This window comes from Balaenoptera acutorostrata, chromosome 21, assembly GCF_949987535.1.
Source record: "Balaenoptera acutorostrata chromosome 21, mBalAcu1.1, whole genome shotgun sequence".
Taxonomy (NCBI): Eukaryota; Metazoa; Chordata; class Mammalia; order Artiodactyla; family Balaenopteridae; genus Balaenoptera; species Balaenoptera acutorostrata.
In genome coordinates, this window is record NC_080084.1 from 7,169,514 (window position 1) to 7,191,909 (window position 22,396).

At 38.3% G+C, this 22,396-nt stretch overlaps 1 protein-coding gene across 8 annotated transcripts in view; it reads right to left on the reverse strand.

Moving 5' to 3' along the window:
• The window catches only part of NSD3 (nuclear receptor binding SET domain protein 3), a 104,710-nt gene that overhangs the window by 81,719 nt on the left and 595 nt on the right, over nucleotides 1-22,396 (reverse strand). For 7 of the 8 annotated variants that reach the window (XM_007178398.2, XM_007178397.2, XM_007178396.2 and 4 more), the window contains exon 1: nucleotides 21,865-22,345. The exons of the other annotated variant lie outside the window; for it this stretch is intronic. The gene's annotated coding sequence lies outside the window, so the exon portion shown is untranslated. Of the gene's footprint in view, nucleotides 1-21,864; nucleotides 22,346-22,396 lie in introns of those variants that run through there. 8 annotated transcript variants of the gene reach the window in all.

Sequence of the window (22,396 nt, forward strand, 5' to 3'; positions counted from 1 at the left end):
GGGCTTAGTTGCTCTGCGGCATGTGGGATCTTCCCGGACCAGGGCTCGAACCCGTGTCCCCTGCATTGGCAGGCGGATTCTTAACCACTGCGCCACCAGGGAAGCCCTTTGAATCATTTAAAGAGGTTTACTGCCACTCTGGTTGAGGCTACCTCTTTGAAAGTTTAATGGAAAAAAAAAAAAAAAAAAGTGCGGGGAGGGCTTCCCTGGTGGCGCAGTGGTTGAGAATCTGCCTGCTAATGCAGGGGACACGGGTTCGAGCCCTGGTCTGGGAAGATCCCACATGCCACGGAGCAGCTGGGCCCGTGAGCCACAATTGCTGAGCCTGCGCGTCTGGAGCCTGTGCCCCGCGACGGGAGGGGCCGCGATAGAGAAAGGCCCGCGCACCGCGATGAAGAGCGGTCCCCGCACCGCGATGAAGAGTGGCCCCCGCTTGCCGCAACTGGAGAAAGCCCTCGCACGAACCGAAGACCCAACACAGCCAAAAATAAATAAATAAATAAATAAATAAGAAAATCCTTTAAAAAAAAAAAAAAAAGTGCGGGGAATTCCCTGGCCATCCAGTGGTTAGGACACCTCGCTTCCACTGCCAGGGGCCTGGGTTTGATCCCTGGTCAGGAACTAAGATCCCGCAAGCTGCAGGTGGGCCCGGGCCCCCACCCCCTGCTGCCTGCCAAAAAAAGTTTAATGCTATTATTTAGGGAAAAACATTTTATTTTCTGAACTATATTTCAGCAATTACACTAATAAAACATCAATTCTCCAAATGATACAAAAGGCTCACAGTACTGTAGTATGTTAAATAAATGTTCTATATTAGTAAACCTTATACGGGTATCTTGACTTAAAGGTACTTTCCGAGGTAGCCTTTTAAAAAGAACTCTAAGCTGCTGACTAATTTCTGGATTAAAGTGGAAAATATGCTTGCTTTAAAAAATAAAACAGTTCGAGAGAGAATATATTCTCTTTATATCGTCATGTGATTTTACTCATTTATCCACCAAGATACAAAGGGAATCATGTTATTTTTATACAATTACTGACAACATGCACCCAAATCAAAGTAGTTTTACTCCATCTATATCTAATAAACTCAAGATGTATCAACAGAAGATACTTTTCTAGAATAGGATTTGTTACATGACATTTATTCATTAAACAACTAAGCAAGGGCATAAGACTGGCCACTCTCTTCAATAAATGAAGAAATAAAATATGAATATGATGCTTAAATAAAAACAAAACAGAAATACTGGTGAGGTTTTCTCTTCTTGCTCCCTACTCAGGTACAGTATTTTTGTCCTACTTTCTTTTTTTTTTTTTTAACATCTTTATTGGAGTATAATTGCTTTACAATGGTGTGTTAGTTTCTGCTTTATAACAAAGTGAATCAGTTATACATATACATATGTCCCCATATCTCTTCCCTCTTGCATCTCCCTCCCTCCCACCCTCCCTATCCCACCCCTCTAGGTGGTCACAAACCACCGAGCTGATCTCCCTGTGCTATGCGGCTGCTTCCCACTAGCTATCAATTTTACATTTGGTAGTGTATATATGTCCATGCCACTCTCTCACTTCGTCCCAGCTTACCCTTCCCCCTCCCTGTGTCCTCAAGTCCATTCTCTAGTAGGTCTGCATCTTTATTCCTGTCTTGCCCCTAGATTCTTCATGACCTTTTTTTTTTTTTTAGATTCCATATATATGTGTTAGCATACAGTATTTGTTTTTCTCTTTCTGACTTACTTCATTCTGTATGACAGTCTCTAGGCCCATCCACCTCACTACAAATAACTCAGTTTCGTTTCTCCTTATGGCTGAGTAATATTCCATTGTATATATGTGCCACATCTTCTTTATCCATTCATCTGTTGATGGACACTTAGGTTGCTTCCACGTCCTGGCTATTGTAAATAGAGCTGCAATGAACATTTTGGTACATGACTCTTTTTGAATTATGGTTTTCTCAGGGTATATGCCCAGTAGTGGGATTGCTGGGTCATATGGTAGTTCTATTTTTAGTTTTTTAAGGAACGTCCATACTGTTCTCCATAGTGGCTGTTGTCCTACTTTCTTAGAGACACAGTAGTATTCCTACAGAATGCCCTGTAATCTATTAATTTTACTCAATCTAAATAAGAATGCTGTCACAAAAAGCTACATATTGTATTATTCCATTTATATGAAATGTCCAGAACAGGCAAATCCACAGAGACAGAAAGCAGAGCAGTGGTTGCCAGGGGCTGCGAGGACGAAGGAATGGAAGCTAACTGCTAGTGGGTATGGGATCTCTTTTTGGGTGATGAAAACGTTCTGGAATTAGTGGCTGGTTGCACAACCTTGTGAATATAATAAAAACCGCAGAACTGTACCCTTTAAAAAGGTGAACTGTATCTCAAAAAAAAAAAAAAAAGGTATGTCTAGAAGAAATCAAGAAAGTATTTGCCTATGTTTCTCAACAATAAAGTCTACAATACCTATACAAAGATTTACTGGTTTCAACACACATGTAAACTGTACTTAAAATAAAAAGCTCTACACTTATTAAGCTACAGCAATTAAAAGGTGAGGTACTGGCAAAGAGACAAACAATGAAACAGACTAAGATCCGAGACACAGACCCAAGTCAATACGGGAATTTGGCATGTAACAGAAGAATCACTGCAGATGAGTGAACAAAGGATAGAATATTTAAAGAATGGTACTGGGACAACTGTTTATCCATATAGAAAAAAATTAGATCCTCACCATGTAATATACCAGCTCCAGGTGGATTAAAGACCAGATATAAAAAGTAAAACTTAAAAAATTTTTAAGGAAAAACAAAAACATAAAACGGAAGTAGATCATTATGAACTCAAGGTGGGGAAGGATTTCTTAAACAATACATAAACAGTACAAAACACACTGATGAATAAAATCAACAATATTTTTTAAAAAAACTGTACACCAAAAGATCACACAAACAAGTGAAAGGGCAATTCTCCAGACTGCAATGCATGAAAACAAAGCTGGGTTCTACCCTCCAACCTTCTGCCAACTTTCCTCAGTTCTCGCTATGTTCATTGGCTGTGCCTTATCATGTCTCATCTGAATTAGAGTAACAACTTCAAACTGTTCTTCCTGCTTTCAAAGTTGTCCACCTCCAATCTACCCTCTCTAGCATTGACAGTTCTTAAAAAGAAAACAACCGTTTCCCCCAACCCCGCCCGCCACCCCCAAATTTAATAACATCCCATGGCTCTCCATGCCTTAGGATAAACTCCTCAAAGCAAAAGGTCTCCGTTGATTTGGCCCCTACCTACCTGTCCAGCCTCCCCTCCTCCTGCTTCTGCTTTCCCACTTTGCCTTCCACCATTCTATCATTTCCTCTCTCATCAACCACTTAGCTTTTGTACAGATGTGTTAAAATACTCCAAGAAGCTTTCCCAGACCACCCCTCACCCACCCTCTGAAGCCCCTGATAGCATCCTACCTATACTCTACCATAGCACTAACATATCACAGAGGACCATCCTGACCTAAATGAAGGGTGTATGTGTGTAAGCGAACATGATCTCAAAACATCTGTGTAAGAAATAAGAATAAAATACTTGATTACATCCATTCTGGATACCAGCTGCTGTCTGTTAATTGCCCTCTGTAGGCTGAGACAATGTTGGGCGGAGGTTCATGCCAGCTCCTCCTTCCTTCCCATTCTGCTTCTACTACAATGGGAAGGAGACCAAAAGTTACAGCCAGGTTGTCCCCACCCCAACCTATACAGGCTCCTCTAATAAAGCACATATTTATTGAGCACCTACTACCTGCCAGACATCGCACTAAGCACTAAAGTTGTAGAGACGAAAATTCAGACGTGGTTCCTGGAATTATACAGTTGCATTATTACCAGAGAGAGAAAAGCAATAAAGGGACCGTGCTGGAGATGAGGCTCAGTAATACACATTTATTCATTTCATATCGAGTGCCTGTATTATGTTTGGTCCTAAGTACTAGAGATAAAAGATGAGCAAGACAGAGTCCCTGCGGACAGAAGGGACAAGTGCCCTGGATGACAGAGGAAAACATCCAAGGTTGAGGAGCTGGGGGATGTGGGAAAGAGAGAGGATGCAGGGGACCTGAGACATTTCCAAGTATAGGAAACAAAAAGTCCTAACCTGTGGAAGGGAGGGGAACTCCTTTACAAAGACCTATATTAACCATCACCTAAAATGGTTAAGAACTTCCCTGGCTTCTTAGTTTCACATCTTCTAAATGATCTAGATTATATATTTCTTGATATGTTGCAAAACCAAATTACAAGAATTTGATGAAAGCACACTACATAATTCAGGGATATGAAAACAACTTACATGCCAGAGAATATGGCAAGACTGGAAGTTTACGATGAGGACATGGGACTGCTTCATCTCTGAAACCCGGCCGACTACAGTGGCTAGCACGTCATCAATAAACAGACTGATCACAAACAGAAAGGAGTACTGCAGTAAGGGGCCACAGGATTAGATTAACAATGTGAGTATTTTACTATGAGCTCATAATTGTTAAGTAACTAGTATTACTGAAATACCACAGGTGTTTGTTAGCAGCATGCATTTAGAACTGACCGTACAGATTTACTTTTTCCCTCCTAAAAAGATCATGAATAAAGCTGGAAAGTAGCTGCACAAAACCAAACAAGCAGCAGGTAATCAGGTCACTAAGAGGAAACAGAACAAAATGAAATTTCCCCCTATTATTTTTAAACTTTTTCAAAAGTTTAGTATGTAATCTTACTATATTTTATCAAGTAACCTTTTCATCAGAATTAGAGTAGAAGATATTTTATTAAGTGCTGGAAATTCAGAGTATAAACACATCACAAAAAAAGAGTCACTGGCTGACAAGAAATGTATTTACATAACCATATTTAATTCGAAGCTCACTACCATGAATCTAATAATTCTACAGGCATACATAAACTATTAACATAGGGACTTCCCTAGTGGTTCAGTGGTTAAGACTCCGCCTTCCAATGCAGGGAGCATGGGTTCAATCCCTGGTCAGAGAATTAAGGTCCCACATGCTGCAGGGTGTGGCCAAAAAAAAAAAAAAAACAACACATTTAAACTTTTAACATATTAGGGTTCATATTTTCCAAAACAGTAGTTATATTATGAAATGAAGCTTTGTCTTTTGCTCAGTGTATAAAAACTGCAATCACTACTAATGGGATTAAGAGAAACTGTCACAACATTATCACTGTTGAGCATAACACATGATAAGAAGAATATAAAACTCTAATGAGTTTCTAATAAAATGACTTCCCTTTTTTGAATCATTTATAGCCTAATACAAAACCTGTACTAAACACAAAATCAGTTTATATTAGAATGCCAACCTGTATTTGAGGCAACTCTGAGTAACTTCAGCGTTCAGAGAATTGCCAAATGTGTTCAGATTTCTAAAGTTCATATTTATCTTTAATTTCCAAAGCAAAGGGTAGCAGTGCCTTCTTTGATCATGGAAAAACCAACCAACCAACAAAACAAAACTACTTCACTTCTAGCAAAGGTACTGGGTACTTTTATGTTTTGCTCACTGCTGTAACCCTAATCCCCCAGTACCATAAGGGAATGAAAAAGGCTGTTAAATGAATATAGGAATGGCAGAAAAGACAAGTGGAAATTAGAACTGCTATGTTACTGAATGTTCATTTCCATCCAAGTAATGAAGACAGAAGAAAATGTGTTTTGGCTATCAAACTACAGTCAAAAGTACAGCCCCAAATCACAGCATTAGTCTATGCTGTAACAGGACTTCAACTCCATAATCTAAAATCATGCAGATAATTTTAGTGTGGACCTCATCAAATCTCTGTGTTATACTAATCTCTAAAATTACTAACATGTCCCAAGAGCCAGATATGAGTTACCAAATCAAATTTGGTTTTTAGTATCTGGACTTTACATAACCCAGTGATCAAGAAGTGATCCAAAACTCAAATATATGACTGAGAATCAGACTAAGAAGGCAACACACTTATCAATGAGTTCGCACTCTGAAACAACGTTTTTCAACCCTGGCACTACTAACACTTGTTGAGGAGGGCTGTCATGAGCATTCAAGATGTTTAGCAGCATCCTGGCCTCTACGCACTAGATGCCAGTAGTACCACCTGCCAGTAATAATAAAAGATGTCTCTAGACATTGCCAAATGTCCCCTGGAGGGCAAAATCGCCCTAGGGTTGAGAACTACTGCCCTAAAAGGATGGTCACCAAAATGGAAATGCTTACTATAGTCTGTTCTCTTTTGCTTTGCCTTTTGCTTCTCTGTAGATTCTATAATGAACATATAAAAATGTTAGTATGTCTCTTCAAAAGAAAAAATACAATTCATTAATTATAAATCAAGAAAATGCTCATATTTATTCGGCTTCTATCCTATTTTTCAATGACTAATACACACAGATGTTTTCCTGAATATGCCATATTTCTGAGCATTCAAAAGGTTAAACAAAAAAACCTGCAACAACTCAGAATAGATCCAGATTTTAATCTGTATAAGAATCTCTCTAAAATTTCAACCAAAAAATACTTTAAACATGCTTCAAATAAAATAATATAATTTACTGAGGACTGACAATGTGATGTTCCAAGTGCTTTACAAGTATTATCTCATTTAATCTTCAGAAAACTCCTGCAAGATGGATACTAGTATCTCCATTTTACAGATGAGGAAACTGAAAGACAGATAGGTTAGCTGGCCTGTCCAAGGTCACACATCAAGTAAGGGGTAGAGCCAGGAGTCAAATCCAGGCAGTCTTGCTTCATGACCTGCACCCTTTACCACATGCTACATTGTCACTGACCACTGAACCACTTTTCTGTCATGTCTGTATTAATTCAGAAAGGCAACCATTACTGCTTCAAAAAACATCCCTACTATTAACAAAGCCAGCATCTTCAACCTGTATAGAGGCTGTGATAGACAGAATAATGACCCCCCACCAAATACCTACATCCTAATCCCTAGAACCCATGAACATGTTACCTGATGTGGCAAAAGGGACTTTGCAGATGTGATTAAGTCAAGGATCTTACAATGGAGAGATTATCCTGGATTATCCAGGTGGGCCCAGTATAATCACTAGGATACTTACAAGAGAAAAAGGGATGGAGATGAGAGAGATCTGAAGATGCTCTGCACTGGCTTTGAATATAAGAGAAAGGGGACCGTAAGCCAGGGAACGCAGGCACCTACAGACGGTGGAAAAGACAGGGAACAGATTCTCCTCGAGAACCTCCAGAAGGAATGCAGCCCTGCTCATACTTAGATCTTAGCCCAGAGAGACCCATGTTGGCCTTATAACATCCAGAACTATAAGATAATAAATTTGTATTGTTTTAAATTTTGCTGTGTTTAAGCCATTAAGTTTGACATCATTTGTTAGAGAGGCAAAAGGAAACTAATACAGAGTCTTCTCTGACAGCATTTCTAAACACTCCCTTGTTTTCATTAGTTCTAGTAACATCCCTATAGAACCTAGGACAGGAAAGAGAATTCCCTTAGATTCCTTAACCTAAGATGTGGGGAACGTGAAACAGAAAGAGCACTTTTAAAGGTCTTACCCCATGACAACATGAATAATCCTATCTATGGCTACAAATATGCTAATGTGGCCTACAACATGTCCCTGGACAGCCAGGAAAGCCATCAGCCTGCAATTGCTCAGAGGACGCTGCTGTCACCTTTTACGCTGCAGAAGAGAAGGATGCGATTTCTTCCCGTTTTGTTGGCAGTCACTCCTGCTTTCTATGCTCTGGAGTTAACTTTCATTCTAGTTGGAGATGTGATACAAACAGTGATGTGGAGCAAAGCCACCACCATGCATGACACAATAACGTTATGGGTCCTTTTATTACTCAAATACTTACTGTATCTTTCCATTTCTGACAACTAAAATCTCTGGGCCACACTGGATTCTGTGGCTGATTTTCACAAAAATATGTGGTGCGTGTGGAGAAAACTCGCAGTAGTAAAGACAGCACTATGGTTAAGAACCATTTTTTTAAAGTCTGTTAATTTAAACATATAATAGCCACAGTTAATAAAGAAAAGCCCCTTGCAGCCATCCCAAAGAACGCTATTGAGCCAACAATTTTTATAATGAATAACCTCTAACTGGAAGTTTATTTTGTAAAGGTGAATAATGTATAAGTTCCCTAAATAAAAAGACTGATTCATATCTCAAAACATTAACTATTTAAGACTATGTATAGGAATAGAGGAGTAAAAATAAAACCCTTTCCACACTTATCATGTTGGCATTTAAAGATCAAAAATTAAATGACCTAATTTACTGCATGAAAACATTTGATCTCTGACTACTCACAGATAACTCAAACCACTATCAGTTAAATACCGCTTTTATCAGGTAAAGTGCCTATGTCTGCTACACAGTGATGTCCATTCATAGATGATAAGTCAAAACAACACACTGGAAAACTAGGATTTGGCAGTTCTCTCTGTTCTGACCAATGGCATACAAATAAATGACTTCGAGTAAATCCCTTAATCTCTAAAAGGTTATGAAATGAGGCTGAATACTCAAAAACTGACGATGGAAATATTTTCTCACTTGTTTTTCCATTTTGTCAACTCTATGATTTTTTTTTATAAATTTATTTATTTATTTTTGGCTGCGTTGGCTCTTCGTTGCTGTGTGCGGGCTTTCTCTAGTTGTGGCGAGCGGGGGCTACTCTTCGTTGCGGTGCGCGGGCTTCTCATTGCGGTGGCTTCTCTTGTTGCAGAACACGGGCTCTAGTCATGTGGGCTTTGGTAGTTGTGGCACGTGGGCTCAGTAGTTGTGGCTCGCGGGATGTAGAGCGCAGGCTCAGTAGTTGTGGCGCACGGGCTTAGTTGCTCTGCAGCATGTGGGATCTTCCCGGACCAGGGTTCGAACCCGTGTCCCCTGCCTTGGCAGGCGGATTCTTAACCACTGCGCCATCAGGGAGGCCCCAACGCTATGATGTCTTACGTGGAGAGGATTTATTTAGTACATATGTGCATGCCTGGACAAAAGTTTGTCTGTTTAAAGTAAGAGTTCCCACAGAAATGTTTCTATACAGACTCATTCTAAACTAATCGCCGTAAATTACCCATATCAACACCACCAAAATAATCAAAAGCCGGGCCTCACCTTGCCTATTCCGAGACTCTAAGTGGTTTGTTATTCCAGATATATATCTAATTCCTCACAAAGTCCTTTTTTTGTTTTGTTTGTGACACGGTTCATTACTGAACACCAACTATGTACCAGGCCCTATTCTAGATCCTGGGAAATCAAAGGAAATATGATTCTGATCTCATAGAGCTTAAATAAACATGAAAATTTCAGAAAATGATAAACTACTATAAAACAGGGTAATAGGACACAGTGACTGGTGGTCTGGATTTTTATAAAAAGGACTAATGGAATCCAAACCAGGAACTAATCATATAGAAAGATTAGAGGAAGACACGTGAAGAGGTGATCATCAGACATATCTTTTATTTCCTTTCAAGTTCTCTTTGTTTCAGAGGCTTCTGAGGTTATAGTAAAAAGATTTAAATAATAGTCAAGTATTCCAAGTAATATAAAAAGTTTAAGATTTCCATATTATTTAACCATAACTACTCTAAAATACTACTGAAATGAAATCATTTTGTTGGTCAGCAGTACATAGTCTGTTAATAACTGCATTGATTAAAAGAGTTTTTAAAAATACTTTTATATTTTAAAATTTAAAAAAATTTTTTAATTTTAAAAATATTTAAAATTTGTATATTTTAAAATAATAATCAAATAACTATTACTAAGTTGTTCCCTGTGAATGGATTTATTCATTATCTAAGAAAGTAAGCATTTGGAAAAATGAGATTTTAAAGTCACAACCCCAAAAAAACACACAAAAAAAGTAATCATGAGAGCAAAGAAAGTGAAAATGTCCACTTCGACTTAAATTCTTTTCCTTCACTAAGAATATCTAAATCTGTGCTAATCACACGTGGCTACTGAATTGTAAACAAATTAAAATTAAATAAAATTAAAAATTCAGTTCTCAAGTACACTAGCCACATTTCAAGTGTTCAAAATCCACACATGTGGCTTCCCTGGTGGCGCAGTGGTTGGGAGTCCGCCTGCCAGTGCAGGGGACACGGGTTCGATCCCTGGTCCGGGAAGATCCCACATGCCACGGAGCGGCTGAGCCCGTGTGCCACAACTGCTGAGCCCGTACGCCTGGAGCCTGTGCACTGCAGCAAGAGAGGCCACCACAATGAGAAGCTCGCATGCAGCAACGAAGACCCAACAACAGCCAAAAATAAATAAATAAAAATAAATAAATTTAAAAAAAAAAAAGAAAAAGAAAAAATATCCACACATGGTGGGTGGCTACCATACAGGACAGCAGAGACACAGGGTATTTCCATCACTGCAGAAAATTCTATTGGTCAGTGCTGATGTAAATCATTTCTCAAATTTGACCCAAACAAAAACATCCTAAAAAAGCTTATAAAAATCAGGTTAGGGCTTCCCTGGTGGCGCAGTGGCTGAGAATCTGCCTGCCAATGCAGGGGACACGGGTTCGAGCCCTGGTCTGGGAAGATCCCACATGCCACGGAGCAACTGGGCCCGTGAGCCACAACTACTGAGCCTGCGCGTCTGGAGCCTGTGCCCCGCAACGGGAGGGGCCGCGATAGTGAAAAGGCCCGCGCACCGCGATGAAGAGCGGCCCCCGCACCGCGATGAAGAGTGGCCCCCACTTGCCGCAACTAGAGAAAGCCCTCACACGAAAACTAAGAGACCCAACACAGTCATAAATAAATAAATAAAATAAATAAATAAAGTATTAAAAAAAAAAAATCAGGTTAATTATAAACTTTTTAAAGAAATTGGTGAATAGTACCGTATAACTAGACAGAAATCACATATGAGGAAACTTAGCAGACACACGTACGCAAGAATAAAATAAGAGTAAGATAAATCGGGGACAAGGAAAAATGTGCTCTGACATTGGTGTTGCAGTCATGAGTCTTGAGTTTTAGCTGTGAGTCTACCTCTCTGAAGAGATACGACATATTTGGGCTTCTGTTTATAGCCCATAATAGAGGTTAAATCAGGTGATCCAATCACCTGAAATGACCCCAAACAATGGGAAAATGAGCTGTGATTCCTCCTAGTCACCAGTACATAAATGTAGGGGTTGGATTTGCATTCTGACAAGAACATATGTGATTTTAAAAATTAACTTTAATGTCTTACCTACCCTATTAACATTATTTAAAGATGTTCATTATTTGCAATAGCAAACAATTATATGAAACCCACAACCAACACCTATTTACATAAATAAGATTTTAGGGGGTAAAGCATGACCACCATATTTCTTTCTACAAAATTCTCTAAGTAATCAAGGTGTATTAGAGAAGTAGCACCTTTTCTTATCATTTTTATTTTTAATTTTCCTTAGTTTATACCACTAGTAATAGAGTTAACACTATTTTTAAAACATAACGGTACTACTCCATAATCTGTTTAACTCTAGTACCATCACCCCAAATATATTCTGAAATTTTCACTTAATAATTTTCCACTAAAATTGTGTTAAGAGAAAGATGATGGTCAAGGACATGAAAATATCCTGTATAAGGGAGTGACCTATGTGAAATGAAACACAATTAAATACCAAAAAAACCCCTGTCACTAAATACAGTCACACAATTTTCACTTGACTATGATTCTATTAAGTTACATAACATTTTAGGTTGCTTTGTAGTTCTTTTTTTTCCTGACTAAACCACATTACTTATTGAACTGCCTTGTACCAATACAAAACTTACTAATAAAACACACAATTTCCCTTATCTATTTGGTTTAACCTCGAAGTCTTCACTTTGTTCTTGACCACACCTGGCAACAACAGACATGGTATTATGACTGGAAGAAAATTCACATTAAATTATTTTCCAGTCCCTTACATCAAGGGACTGGCTCACAGTGAAATTTATGACAAACTAAGTAACTTATATCAGTCATCTTGTTCCATTCACTATGAAATCTAGTAAACTAACAAGTTCATCCACATATTTTCCTTCCTCTTTCCCTAACAAATTTTTAAATTACAGAAAACAGGTGTGAGATTGTTCAAATTTTACTTTCTTTTACCATATCAAGGCAAGGTATCACAGAAATGATAATGTAGTTTTTAAAGTACTAAGCAATTAATTTATCATAATATCTAAAATGATAATTTACTAAGTTTATTTTTCCTATAAAGGCCAGGGGTTTTTCTTCTCTTTTCTTTTCTTTTTTTTTTTTTGGTTCATCAGGTTTATCACTTTAGTATTTTAGGTTCAATTATATTCAACATTTCATTTTTAAAATAAACAGTAAAAGAACATAAGGAACTTCATACCATATATTCAAATTTTACATTATCACCTATTTGCTTAATCAGAACATGAAGCGTTGGTGAAGCTATAAGCCATCATGCTTTTGTAATAACAACAGTGGAAGTAAATTTGGACTGGAAAGTTAACTTCATGTTCCTACTTGTAACAGCATGAATTCTCTTTACCAACTGAGAAACACCCATATAACCCATGCAAAGATTCTGCTCAAGCACTAACTAACATTCAACTTTTAACTTCTATAAAAGTGAGTTTAGGCCAACTGAGTTCACATCTTCATCGATGAAACATTCGACTAAAGACTAGCTCATTTTGCATATGCTATTATTCTTGTATTTTTAAAAAGTCATTTATTATCAGCTACATGCCTGGTCCAGTTCTAGGCACACTCTAGCACTTCTAGTTTAGATCCCTATAATTGCAAAAAGTAGTCATTTTCATCTCCATTTCAGAGATAAGAACACTGAGCCCCAGTGGTAGAGGTACGGCGGGAATAAGAACTCGGGTCTCCCTGACACTTGCCCTACACTCCACTGCCCATTGAATTTTAAAAAAAAAAAAAAAAAAAAAAAAAGTTTTGTTAAATGGCTTAAAGCAAACAGAACAACTTTCAGGGTGAAGGTCAGTTAGAGCAAAGCAAACCTCTCAATAAAAAGAAAGCCATACATTTTATACAATAAGTTTGCTATAGTTAACTATGTATGTATAGCATACTTTCCATAGACATTTCCTAAAATAAGGTGTTTCTGAATAAAATTTGAATGAAAAGAAAGGTATTTTAAACCACATACAATGCTTTCTCAATAAAGGCATCATGACTGAACGGAAAGATGATTTTATAATTCAAAAACTCTACCACATACTGTTTTATAAGCTTAAACTTTATGTCATGTTTTCTTAACACAGGAATATGAGCATCTTGTTTTCACAGATGACTTTTAAAATCTCACTCCATAAATTGATATAAAGTATATATCATCAATTACAACGCAATAAGGCTGGAAATAAAATTTTTCAAAATAAGTGATAGGAATTATAAAGCAAAAATGTATCACACAACCTGCTGCGTTCTTGTATACCTATACTACACTTTAAAAACCACAAATAAATGCAGTTTTTAAAAACAAAGCCTTTCTGATATTACTAGGAGTTTAAATTGGTTCAAACCTTGCTGGAAATGTTCTAAAATCGACTATGGTGATGGTGCACAGTTCTATGAATATACTAAAAACCACTGCATTGTATATTTTAAATGGGTAACTTGTATGGTATGTGAATTATTCCTCAACGAAACTGTTATTAAAAAAAAAAAACCTTTCTGGAGAAAATACTGGAAATATGTGTCAAAAACTTTTGTAATGTTCAGACCTGTTAAGTAATTCTACTCTTAGGAATTTATTGTAATCAAATCATCACAGTCATACAATTTTTTAAATATGTAAGAATGTTCATCAAATTTTATCTAAAAATTGCAAACTGCCGAAAATGCCATCAACAGAATAATGGTAAATAGATATGGCACAACCGTACAATGAAATTATATATCAGTTTAAAAAATCACATTCTCAAAAAAATTTATTTCACAATAAAGCAGGTTATAAAATAATATTATACACTATTCCAATTTGTAAAAAAAAAAAAAAAATACAGGTATGCATAAGAAAAACACTGGAAAGATACAGAACGAAATGTTGATTGTAGTTGTTTCCAGTTGGTAGGATTTCAGGTGATTTTAATCTTCTTTATATCTCACTGGTTTTCAATTTCTCTACAATAAACAACCCTTTCATAACTTAAACATAATAAATGTTATTTTAAAACTACCAGCCACTTTGGAAAGTACAAATTTTCCATTAAAAATTAAAAACTAATAGGGCTGGGGGTAGTGGTGGTGGTGGGATGAACTGGGAGATTGGGAATGACATGTATACACTAATATGTATGAAATAGATAACTAATAAGAACCTGCTGTATAAAAATAAATTAAATTTTAAAAAAAGATTCTATAAAAAAAAAAAACCTAATAGGGCTATCAGCATTTCTTAGGGGTACTGTGTGTGGATCTATATGCATATGGATGTAATACCTTAATTAAGACCTTAACCTCAACACCCTAATTCTATGACACAATAAAATAAATTCTAATGATCAAGGCTAAATTGTACAGGTGATAACAAAACAGAAAGCATGAGATGACCAAAAGTATATTAACCTTACTTCATATACAAAGCCAAATTACCTACTTTAGGTTTAAAAAACTATTATATCAAATTATGTGTGTTTCCACATCTAGGAAAACTCAACATATACAGTCATTTCAAGATTTAAAATAATTATTTCTCATCCTTGCAGGAGGAAAAAATAGCAAGGGATGTATTTAACCTTCACCCAGAATAAAAAAGAACATTCTATTGGAATTTTAGGTGAAGCATAGCATTAAGTTTCTCACCACAATCAAATATGAAATACCATACTGCAATGTATTTGGATCCGGCAGAGATCAAGAAAAACACAGACAGCTTAAAGTAACAAAATTATAATAGCCAAATAAAGGCTTTAATTTATGTATGCAGATGTGTTATAAAAATGTCCTTCTTAAAGTCCACGTTGCAGTTTTATGCGAATAGTCTGTATTCATCAGGTAGTCAGAGGGGAAAAAAAATTCAACTTTGGGACTTCCCTGGTGGCGTGGTGGTTAAGAATCCGCCTGCCAATGCAGGGGACACGGGTTCGAGCCCTGGTCCGGGAAGATCCCACATGCCGCGGAGCAACTAAGCCCGTGCGTCACAACTACTGAGCCTGCGCTCTAGAGCCTGCGAGCCACACCTACTGAGGCCGTGCACCACAACTACTGAAGCCCGCGCGCCTAGAGCCCATGCTCCGTAACAAGAGAAGCCACCGCAATGAGAAGCCCGTGCACCGCAACGAAGAGTAGCCCCCGCTAGCCACAACTAGAGAAAGCCCGCGCGCAGCAACAAAGTCCCAACGCAGCCAAAAATGAACAAATAAATAAATAATAAATTTTAAAAAAATACTCAAAAAAATTCAACTTTTTTCTGCTATCACAATCCTCCAAAGTCAACATTTAACCTTTCCATACATATAAGAAAATATTTCTAGAAAGTGAGGGAAGCACATTAAAGTAGGTTTCTCCAGTTAAAAAAGAAATCTGGTTCACCTAGCCAAGATGCAGACAAGGTAAGAATCAAGAGGCACCAAGGATGGAAGAGTCAACATAGATTGCCACTGTTCAGGTTAATACTTTTTCTAATGGTTACATTAATGTGAAAGCAAGAGAGTCAAACTAGTTTTTGTAAATAAGATACTTAAGTTAGGATATCACTGATACAGGCAAATCTGACATTTCCTAGGCAAAAGCCATTGTTAGAGTCTGCACATAAATCTAAAACCAGTAGTCACTGAATCCTACCAAAAACTGCATCAGAGATGAACTCTGAAGAAACAGCTTTATGCAACATGGCATGATTCTTGTAGGATTCAGCATTATTTTTTGTTTCACATTCATTAGCGAAGCACCAAGATTTCAAATGACTAAACGACTACACTAAATGTTAGGAAACTTCTTTTTTTAATTGTCTAGATAACCCTTTTGATAACAACAAATAAAAACTGGCGATTCAGTTTTTACCTGTGCTGACTCCTCGTGGTTATTAATTTTTCAGCTTTCTTTTCAGCACACTGTTATCCCTCAAGTCCAACTACCAACCAAGACAATACCACTTAAACCAATGAGACTGTCTCTGCAGCTTTTCTTACAGGGCGTATTACCTGGGTAGTGACTACATGATGTTCGTTTTCTAATTATTTGTTTATACTGTACATTTAGGTTTTATGCTTTTATCTTTATATGTCATGTTTTACAAAAGTCTTTAAAATGCACTTTAAAAGTCTTTGCTTGTTTGTTTTTTATGTACAGCTTTAAGACTCCACAGCTGGGCTTCCCTGGTGGCACAGTGGTTAAGAATCCGCCCGCCAGTGCAGGGGACACGGGTTCAAGCCCTGGTCTGGGAAGATCCCACATGCTGCGGAGCAACTAAGCCCGTGCGCCACAACTACTGAGCCTGCGCGCTGCCACTACTGAAGCCCACACGCCTAGAGGCTGTGCTCCGCAACAAGAGAAGCCACCGCAATGAGAAGCCCGCACAGTGCTGCGAAGAGTAGCCCCCACTCACCACTAGAGAAAGCCCGTGCACAGCAACGAAGACCCAACTCAGTCAAAAATAAATTAATTAATTAATTTTAAAAAAAAGATTGCAAAAAAAAAAAAAAAAAAAGACTCCACAGCTAAGAGATGTGAGTAACACAAGACTCACTAGACAATACCATCTTGGCTACAGCCAAAATGCCAGTAGGCAAGCCTCCACATGAGACTTCCTAATCTTTTGAATCTCAAATCAATTTGATAAACAAATTTTATTTTACCCACAAAATCCCAGGAAGCCACACATTTCTTAAATTTAAAATACCTACGTATTTAAATTGAGTTAAATAATTCTTGTGCTTTCCAACTTCACACACACACACACACAGAAGTTATTGTGCTGGAAGTCTATCAAACATCTCAGAAGATATCACGTAAAACAAAGTATTATTAGATAATATTCATATATGTATATGGTTAAAATGGAAACTATATGAATATAAATTTTTAAAATTTTCCTATTCACTCTCTCCTCAATATAGTTCTAAATCTAGATGAAAGAGGGAACATAGTAGAAAAAAGAGTTCTCATTGTAGATCAGTCAATGATAACACAGATTCACACCTAAAATTTAAGAATAAGCCAAGAATCAAAGAGCTTTTCAAATGCAAAATTTTGTCAATAAGCAGATGTACTTTAGAAGTAACAAAACACATCCATCTAGCAAAAACTGAACATTCTCTAAATCACAAAATTTTAAATATGCCTTTTTCCTTCTTTTCATGCCACCCTGTACTAGCACAACATAATACAGAAGTGTTTAAAAGTACTTATTAAGTATTTAGTAAGGTCAACAATAAAAACAAAACGAAAAACCTCTGAGTATTTAAAAAATGTGTTAGGTAGTCGTAGTATAATCAGTTTCTTAAATTTATCTTTATTTATATTTATTAAAAGATTAGCCTGCAGAAATAAAGTTCACCATTCATTTAAAAACTCAAATGCTGGACATGTTGTTTATTAACACATGAATAAATCATCTTAGTTGCTCTTTCAAAAAATAATAGACTCCTTTTTTTTTTTTTAATTAAAACTAAAAACAGCAATGCACCAAAATAGATTTTACGGATAGATACCAAATTCTAAACCTTTTTAAAGCTTTAATGATTTTAATTTTTTTAAGTGTCTAAAACAGACTTTTTGTTTCAAAAGAATTCAATGAATAAGTATCCACGGTTACGAATTTTCTTCTTGATAGTAAAAAATAATTAAAAATAATCAGTGATGCCTAAGATTTTTTTTTAAAACTTGTTTTCAATTAGGTATTCTTTCCAAGTTCTTTTCCAGGACCATGATAGACCTCTTATTTTTTTATTTCATTGATAATTTTATTAGAACAGGAAAAATTCTGCCAAAACCACTTCATTACCCAAAATACAAACTTCAAGATACCTGGACAAGACTCACTTATGCATGTAAAAATATTTTGTATAAATGTTATATGTACAACATGGTGAACAAAATATGGAAAAAGAGAAGCAAGAGCCTTTACCTCACTGCAACTTAATCCCCTTGTGCTCATTATACTAACCATGCCTAACCTTGAGTATTCCCCCTCACCTTGAGCTTTCACAGAAAGCACAAATACTTCCACAATAATGAAGTAATGTGATGTGGTACAAAGAGTCAAGTGACAGGTTTTTCACCAAAGCCTTGGACTTAACTTCTCTGGTCTCAGTGATTTCTCTTGTAAAATAAAGTAGTTGGACTATATCTCTTCTATTTAAATAGGCTGTTAGGGACCTAATTCAGGACCTGCTATATTACTTGTAATAGCAAAAACTTGTTAACAACTTAATGTTAATATTAATCAATATTTCAAACAATGGAATACTATATGACCCTTAAAAAAAAGAAAGCGGTAGGTCCATATGTGCTTGTTTGAAAGGATGTCCCAGGGAGCCTACTAAAACAAAAAAGCAAAATGCAAACAGCGTGATAGACTCTGTATGTTTTTTAAGATAGATGTACGTACATATGTACAGAAATTTTCTAGGAGGACACCCAAGAAACTTCAAAATGGTTGTTAGTGGAGAACAGAGTGTTAACTTTTTTTAAAACCTCTTATAGTCTTTTATAATATTTCAAAAAAATTTAAATAATGAACGTGTGTTATTTTTATGAATCTTTACAAGAAAATAAAAGTAAAGGTCTGCTGATCAGGTTTTATAATTAGAAAAGACCTGGGTTCGTATACTGGCTTTGCTGTTTACCATCTGTGTGTTATTAAGGTGTTTAAGCTCAATCTCTCCATCTGTAAAAAAGGAGTTAACAGTACTAACCCTCCCACAACTGTTGGGAAGATGAAAGGAAATCATCCATATAAGACATTTAGCACAGCACATTGTTAGAGGACAACAGCTATTGTAGCCATTACTAGGCTTATTATAAATATTATTATAAATTCCAGAAATGGAGTGTCTTTTAGAATCAGACAACTGACTAAAGACTTGGACAATTCATTCAAGGATGACCAATCTCAAAGGCAACCAATTCCCTTTACCCCAAACTCATTCAATCTGATCAGTATAAGAAAGGGCATATCTATTAACTAAAAGTTAAAAAAAAAAAAAGCTATCACAGGTAGCAGGTGAGCTGATGAGGGACATGGTAATCAGAGCACAGTCTGGGTTTTAATTAAGTATCAACTAACTAGAGTAGCCTTCTTCATTACATGTGGATACCTAGCCAGGAGCCAGAATACTCATGACAGCTGGGCAGGGGACCTTTATCTCTACAAAATGCTGAATGTCTAGGAATAAACTTTTTTTTTTTTAAAGTAATTCAAGTTTCCAAGAGTCTTTTCTTATTTTAATATACAACAATTTCTCATTTTCCTAAAAATTTATGGCACTGATGGTTCATTCATAAATTAATTACAAATAACATGTCAATCAAGTGAGAGATATAAAAATGAAATCTCCATAAAAATAAATTCCAAAAAAGCATACTGAATGGATTTTTTGAGTGGAACTTTTTCTCATAAGATTTTTAAAAATTCAGGCTGAATATTATCAAATCAAAGTAAGTTGTAAATCTAACCTCTATACTAAAAGTGCTCTCCCAAAGTAACACTCTAACAATACTCAATTTATTTTTTCCAACAGACCAAGAACACATCCTAAAATTCTATACAACAACTTGGAAGGATGAGGCGTTAGGACAGATTAAATCAATATGTAGCACAACTGGTTTGAGTCCATCATATTACAATTTTAACAGGCCTTCCTGGTATTAGAGAACAGTTTCAATACCAAATGACGGATTAAAGTTTGGATTCTCCCAACTACAATGATAAAACAAAACAGAAGGTCACACACATTTAATCCTTTTCAATATGAAAATAAAATAGGCTCCACTTAGTTCAGCTACTGTTAAGTTTGTTAGTATTTAAAGCTTTAGAATAGTAACTATTTCAAATCACATAAGCAGATACACTTGAATACATTTGAGAGTTACTGTAGCTTTCCTGAGAGTGACCTGAAGTTCCCACCAAAAAATCTTGGCACCTGAATGACGCTCTGAGCTCTGCATGCCTGCTTCATAGATCATTGCACTGTGCTGAACTGACATTTGGAGATTGTACTGGGCAATTGTATGAAAGCAAAGAGAAAGGATGAAAGAGAGTTTATTTTAAAAAAGAAAACACTTCTTAACACACCCATCACCTATAAGCAAGAGCCATCAGAAGCACCATTTTAAAATACACACATTTCTAATTTTCCAACACGCAAACTACAGCGAGCAAATAATGTACCACAGCAGACCTTCCTACCCCTCCTCTCCCCTCACACAGTGCTTTGCCGAGAGCACAAGCCCAAGTAAAATAACCGAGGCAATTTCCTTGTTTACTTAAAGAATTGCAGAAAACATGTTGACTGCTTCTGAGGCTTCTGAAACAAATGAATTTTCAATATTTAAAAGACTTTTCATGATCATGTTTGAAATAAGAGTAGTAAGGATTCCTTCAGCTAGTAAAAAATATAGTTTTAACTTTGTTAAAGGGGTTAAATTTTACACCGCAGTTCATTAGCATGCCTTGTTCGCAACCAGAAGGAAAAGGGGAAGGGGGGGGCAGCAAAACACACAAGATGGAAAACATTACTACCTCCTTTGGTGGTTATGAATAATTTTAAATGACCCCAAGATGTATGGGAGGAGTTCATGAATAGAAAGAAAGGGGGTTAACAATCTGAACTGGCCCCTTCTAGATTCACACTGATGTCAGAGAGAAGAAGGAATTTATTTACACTGCAGTGCCTGGCAGCAAACATGGCCGCCCCTGCCCCCTTTAAATCGGAATAGTCTTCACTCCCTCACCAAAACCATCAAATTATGGCCATGTCTCTCTCCGTCTTGCTACCATTACACGAACGCACCTCTTCCTCCCTCAAAGCACCTCAAAGCAGTAAAACCCACACCTCCCCATGTCACAACACCATAACCACTAGCTTCTCCATTATCTAGCCTTGAAAGAAAAGGCACAGAATACACACAAATATAGGAACAAAAGGCTTTCCCTTCCTAACACTTTAACAATCCCCTTCCCCTTCTTTTCCTCCCACTCTGTGACGCTTGGTCCACAGTTCTCATCCTTCTCAACATTCAGTTAATTTCCTTCCCGAGCCCAATCCTGGGTCTCCCAGTTCCTGAGTCTATTTCCTATCTTCCTATTGCATCCTGTCTCAAGCATTTCTCATCCCTTTTTCCTAATCCACCTTTTCCTCCACTTCCATTCCCTCGTGTCTCCCTTGAGGCCCCATCTCTCCACCTAATTCTTTCTCCTTCCCCCAGACTCTCCTAGTTCGCATACTCCACCCCCAAACCTGCCTACTTCTCTGTCCGTCCAGGTCTCTTATCTCCAAACCTAACTCTTGTCCTCTCCCCCTGCCCCTCCCCCGTTCCATCTTTATCCCCGCCCCCATCCCACCTCTACTCCCAATTCCCAGTTTAGCGCCACTCCATCCCTCATCCCAATCCTACCTCTCCTGCCCCACCTCCCGATCCCCTCCACACCCCCCGCCTTGCTCCATCCTTCTAGACTCCCCTCGAACCCTTTCAGGCCACCCGCTAGTCCTCCCATCCCTGCTAAGGTCTCTCTCCCTACCCGGGTCCCATCCGTAGGTCGCCCCCTCCTCGCCGTCCCCACCTCAGCGCTTCCTTCCAGCGCGCGCGCACACAAACACACACACACACGCATTCACTTTACCTTCACTTTGTTCCATTCTAACCCCCCGGCCGTGTCAGTACGATCACAGGAGACACACGGAGGCCCGGAGTAGGGCTGGGGTGCAGGCAGCCGCCGGGGCCGCGGGGGGAGGAGGCGGAACCAAGCTAGGCCGCATGAAATCCCCGGGCTAGATTTCCCCCGCGCCGGACGCCTCTGCCATGGCGGCCGGCACCGAGGAGGGCCACGGCCAGGCCGGGCCGGGCGCGCAGCAAGAGGAGGAAGACTGCGGGCGGTGGGGTGGGCAGCGGAGCCGGAGGGATGGGGGTCGCCGCGCAGCTGCAGCTGCCAGAGACCAGCCCGTGGCTGGCGGCCGGGCCGGGGCAGCAGGGTCGTCGCGGCTCGACTCGACCTCGCACGCCTCTCCGCGGCGACCAGTGGACAGTCCCCCTCCGCCTCCGCCTCCGTCTTGGTCGCCGCCGCCGCCCGCTCCCGCCGCCACAGGCACCGCCGCCACCGCCGCCGCCGCGCACAAAGCCCCCCCCACCCCGACTCTCGGGACGCCGCCGCCGCC